At 40.0% G+C, this 6000-nt stretch overlaps 1 non-coding gene across 1 annotated transcript; it reads left to right on the forward strand.

Moving 5' to 3' along the window:
- Nucleotides 1-1053: 1053 nt before the first annotated feature.
- Nucleotides 1054-1172, forward strand: LOC144972134 (5S ribosomal RNA). The gene has a single exon (XR_013645285.1). It is a non-coding gene; the product is annotated as a 5S ribosomal RNA (ribosomal RNA).
- Nucleotides 1173-6000: the final 4828 nt, after the last annotated feature.

Consider the following 6000-nt stretch of genomic DNA (forward strand, 5'->3'; position numbering starts at 1 on the left):
ACTCTCAGTAACTGTGGATTTTTCCCCCGATTAACCATCCCAAACGCTTGATCTAGAGAATAAACATTTTTGCTTAAAGTATAACAAATTGTAATAGCTCGACTCCAAAATATAAACAGATTAGACCCCATCAGGGATTAAGCCTTGTGTAGATATCTGAGTAACATTATAATCTGAGAGATCTTACACACTACAAAGATATCAAACAAAAGTTTATATAAAAAGTGCAATGGAAAACCCTGCTTGGAAGAGAGTTCCAAATCCTGATGGTGGAGGGGAAATGAATAAAGGTGCGCGTCCTTTCGGGAGTATCGAATGGTGAACGATATTGAGGAGTTCCATGTCCTCCTGTTTTATGGTCAATTGATCAACGAGAATGGCCGTTGACCCACTGAGGGCGTTGTAAAGAACAACTCATTTGTTTTGGGTTCTTCTTAAGGCAATTTTCCAATTGAGTTCTTGGATAAGTTTCGAAATGCTTGCCTTTGGTTCGAAGTTGCCACAAACAAACCCTCCCGTCCCGCACTTCTCAGTACCTCTGTAAATGGCTATTTAACAAAATCGAATCTATCGTGTTTAGACCAGAACCGTAGGAAATGGTGTAAGATATATATCATTTGTTTGGTGATTACTATGCCTATTACAACTCGGGTTCGAGTCTTTCAAATCTCTTTGGCGTATACAGTACACTCTGGATACGTCGACGTTGCCTAAGTCGATTTTTACCCAAGTCGATTTTTTTTCTTGGTCCCACCCCCGTCCTCCTATATAACATTAGTAAAAAAAAAAAACCACTCCACATAAGTCGATGTCGCATAAGTCGATGTTATTATCACTCATGACCACAATAAAATCACAAATAAACAAGAATTTCCATCAGTTAAAATAAATTCCAGTAAGAATTTTCATTGGTTAAAAAAATCCGCGAACGATTGGCGCACGCCAATGTGACGTAGGTGCTTTCCCTGACGTCCGCGCTCAATGTACTTAAGAAGTATCGAACAGCTTTGATTTATCCATCTCACAATTTACATCGTCGCAACTTCAAATCAAGTCTACGACCATACTACGTTGAAAATACCGGTTCTCGTCCGATCACCGAAGTCAAGCAACGTCAGGCGTGGTTAGTACTTAGATGGGTGACCGCTTGGGAACCCCACGTGATGTAGACATCTTTTTATTTCCCCCCCCCCCTAGCTAGCTTTACAAACTTTATTTATACATATATTATTTACACCTCTGTTATCGATCATTTACCTGACTGATCACTTACTATTATATATTCCTACCCCTAGTATTTAGTTATTCCTCCTTCCCTTACTTTTGCTGTAGTATTATCCTTTTCTATATTAACTTCCCCTTTCGCCCCCTCTACCACACTGATATAGCCATAACTTTTTCACCAACTTCACTGCCAAACAACCTAGTTACAAACAACGAGGTGCGTCCATGTCTATTCTTACCCCCCCCCCCCCCCCCCTTTCTCTCTCAGCATTGATAATGATACACAACCCGATGAATCCATCATCCTTCTCCTAACTCTTCGGCCTCCGCAATAATATAATCAGAACCATTCTGTATATAACTAATTCTACCTTTTCCTTTGTTTCTACCCCACCCCCGCCCCCCTCCCCCACACAGTACATCCAATCCTACCCCACATCTAGATAGACAATACAGACAGCCCCCTTCCCATCACCCTGATACAAACGGAGACGGAAAAGAATACCAACATAAACGACAGAAGATCTCGCCAAGGAAAAATGCAGAGTACCACCTTTTTTGTATTTTTATTTATCTGATTGCAAAACTATAGCTAGAATAGAGAACACAGACCCTATTTCGGCTCTAAAAGATCATGTGGCAGATAAAAACATCTAATAATTAATGATACTAATACTAACATACAAAACAACATTCCCCCCCCCCCCCCCCCCCCCCCCCCCCCTAAAAATTCCCACTTATACTAAACTCAACAAAATAACAATAACAAACCTCCAAGGAAAGGACGTGACACAAGTGTTTAGTAAGATATAATCCCCCCCTTTTTTTTTTTTTTTTTTTTTTTTTTTTTTCTCTTTCCGATGCGGCCCCGGCGAACTCGGCGCAACGGCCCACGGCGGGGACGGCGCGGGGCAATGTGTGTGCCGCGCAGCATGCCGGAGGGGTCTAGTCCCGCCCAACCCGCCTGAAGCGCGGCTGAAACAGTTGCGCTGCGGCGTCTAGACTGCCGTGGACCACATGTATGCAGATGAGATCAGTCGGGGCCGACTCGGAAAGAAGAATATTTACAATATTTATAATATTAAAACGTACACCTTGTACACCCACAGTCACAACCGCCCCCCCCCCCCCCCCCCCCCCCCCCGATTCTAACCTTATCGAAAAATTAACTATATTCATAGAATAATAAAATAACCAATGCTGCATAGGGAAAGACCACGTGCACAGTAGTTGAAGCAGCGAATGACGCTCGGCTAGAGAGCGGAAAGTGGGTGGCCACCCTTGGACTCCTAAGGGAGCAAGGGAATAGGTTACTAACAAATTAATCAAAAGTTTTCCTTTTAAAAACATAACCACCTTCATCACCAGTTCCAATCCACTCCCATAATTTAGCAATAACCCAAGAACATCAACCGACCACAACAATTAATAAACCCACAAGACGTTTGACCCGTGTATTCACCATTCCAACAACAGAAACAATTCAGAAACCTCCCACCCCCCCCCCCCCCCCCCCCCCCCATCCAACCTAAAACCTAAACCTAAACTCATTTCCACAATAACCCCATATTACAGAAGTTCGAATATTCTGATCAGCTGATAGGCTGCAGCCTTTTAACTCCCACCAATCAAAACCCTCAGAATCCAACACCCCCCCCCCCCCCCTACTAAACCTCTGTCAGTCCCAGACAATTTATCTAAACAACATTACAAACAGCCCTGAATCATCAATAAACCGATTGGTACAGGATCTCTGTCATCCACCAATCACAACACATTTTATCTACTATCCACATCCAACCATGAACAGCTATTTAATTGTTAATTTAAATCATCAAAAAAAAAAGTAACAAAATTTTATTACAACCCACCAACCCAATATAACCTCTAACTGACCAACTGCCCAATTAACCCCCACCCTCTATGAACGCGTTAGGCAACATTAATATTTCAACCATTATTTCATTTATAAAAAAAAAAAAAAAAAAAAAATAATAATAAAAAAAAAAATAAAAAAAATAAAAAAAATAAAAAAAATCATAACGTACGATACAGAAGCAGTTAATGCCAAAGCCTTCCTACTGCTACTACTACTAAACACATAATAATTAACCTAACAAATACAATTTTTACTAATTAAGAGGGTCATTAGATAGGATGGCCTGGGTCTAAAAAAAAAAAAAAAAAAAAAAAAAAAAAACTTCAAATCAAGTCTACAAATCAAGTCGAGTCAAGTCAAGTCAAAATGGCAAACAGAAAGTTGACAACCCTATCACTGAAGAGGAAGATCGACCTGATCGATGCAGTTGAGAAGTCTGGCAAGCGACAGAAAGTCATAGCAGAGGAATTTGGCATACCAGCCAACTCAGTCTCAACAATTTTCAAGAAGCGTGATCACTACAGGGACCTCTACTTCTCTGGTCAATTCGATGCAAACAAGCAACGTCAGCGGAAAGCACAGCATGAAGACGTGGAGACGATCTCGGTATTGCTCAGCCTCCTGTCGCCTATTCCGTTGTGCAGGACAGCTTGCAGTCGCTCGCATTGTATGCTATGCAGAGAGGTTGCAGTGGTGAAATCTCGAGTGCAATTCTCAAGTTAGACGCCCTCCTTGATTCTCACCATCATGGCCAGATGGTTCAGCAGAAGATTTCTGATTTTTTCAAGAGGAAGTGATGTCGTTTGCCAACGGCCCTTTTCAGGCCATGCATTTTAACGCCCTTTTCAGGGCCATTCATTTTAACGGCCCTTTTCAGGGCCATTCATTTTAACGGCCCTTTTCAGGGCCATCCTTTTCAACGGCCCTTTTTAGGGCCATCAACGGCCCTTTTTAGGGCCATAATTATTCAAGATTGGCTGGCTGGCTTTGTTCTCACGCATTTTTACTCATTTGTTTACACTCCGGTTACCTTGATTTTCGGTTAAGTCGATTTTTTTTCGGTTCCCCTGGGCATCGTCTTATCCGGAGTGCACTGTATTTCTATTTTTTTTAATGCACTCTTCCATGTCTTTACTGATTAGTTATAAAAAGTTTGTTAAATTCTAATCAGAATGTGACTCTGCAAAGCGGTAACAGATATATTATTTTACTTTACATGTATTTTTCTTTGAGCTTTCTTTGATATTATTTTTTATTATGTTCACAAGCCATACGGATTTCCATCCTCACCCGAGTTTCTTCCCCCTTTCATTTTCAAGAACATGCAATTCTGACTGGTTTGTTTGTGTCTTCGTGTGTTCAATGTTATAAATTAAACCCATGAGTCCTTTCTGTTGTATTATTAATCGATCAAAATTGTTAATATTAGGATAACAAATTTTCCGCGATCTGATGGTCTGCGGTTTGATCCCCAGTCGAGAAAGACTTTGACTGGGACAACTTTTGTAGGCCTCAAATACCAGGATAAAGATTTTAAATCGAGAACAGGATCGGTTCACAGAATGACGTCACAGATATTTAGCCAAAATATTCCCTTATGTATACTAAGGTATAAACGTGAATTAGAATACGCTACAACGTTACGTGGAGTGGCATTGCTCAGGTCATGAGCATGCCTTTTACTTATTGGGTCCAATTTGGCCATACAAATTATGTAACAGTAAACAGTATGGTGGATAGGCTAATCTAGTTAAACGCTTCTTCTTGCATTTGGTGGTACCCTGATTAGTTGGAACAATGAGTGTTGTATGACAATCCTGTAAATCACCTCTATACATCTATTACCATCTATCTTCTGTATTTGTTGGTTGTTGCCTTTTTTCTATTTTTTTTTTCTCTATAAGCACAATTCGAGAGACATCCTGAATGGTCACTTTGTCCCAATGCCGAATATTGACAAACTGACAGCTCCCTAGTCAGACTTTCTTACCAACGTCATACCTCAAACTTATCATAACTGAAAGTTGTCGACGATTGGTCAAGGGCCTAGGTGAAATCAATCGGCGATTGGAATCTCTCTCTCTCTCTCTCTCTCAAATTCACGGACAATCTCTTCACGACTTTCGACTGATTTTGACCCTAATCACAGTTCAATGGTCCACGAGACGGTCAGTTTGTATTCACGACTGGATTTTAATCTGAGTATCATTCGGAACGTCTTGTTTGAGATTGAGTGAATTTTGTCTTTTATTTGAGACTTTCTTTGGGTAGCTAATGTAAAAAGTGAAACTGATCTGTCAAAAAATATTACGAGTGATTGATTAAAAATAAAGCTTTCAGGTACATCTAAATTTTCTAGCCGTTGGCGATACATTTTGAGTGGAAATTAATCTGTTCAATCTTTTACCACTGGGTAAAATAGGGCCACCAAAATAGTACACTTTCGGTTTAATTCTGTAATTTGTATGATATTCGAAAGGAAATTACAAGATTGGTCGAATTGGCAGAACGTTTGTGTACACTTACTCAACACTTACATTGCATAAATTAATGTGATTAAAGAGTATTGTTAGCGCCGATGATATGATATTTTAAAAGAGCAAACTATTCTGAATGGATTAACAGTGTGCGGAATGTTCAGCAACCTGTCTATTTTGATCTAAAAATCACAGATAAAATTAACAATATAAGACACCTATTTACTTTGATTCTGTTACGAGGAGGGCTAATATCAAGTGCATTGAGAAATTATGGCCTATTTACAATATTTGAATTTTCCAATTACATTTTAATCATTTATTGTTCTATTTCCTGTCACGGTGACAGCCATGACTTTTAACTCCATAACGAGTTGTCCATCACAGTGTCAATGCTCGTACACTCATGACAATCGAGAG

This window comes from Berghia stephanieae, chromosome 4, assembly GCF_034508935.2.
Source record: "Berghia stephanieae isolate SIO BIC M18660-M18661 chromosome 4, UCSD_Bste_1.3, whole genome shotgun sequence".
Classification (NCBI taxonomy): domain Eukaryota; kingdom Metazoa; phylum Mollusca; class Gastropoda; order Nudibranchia; family Aeolidiidae; genus Berghia; species Berghia stephanieae.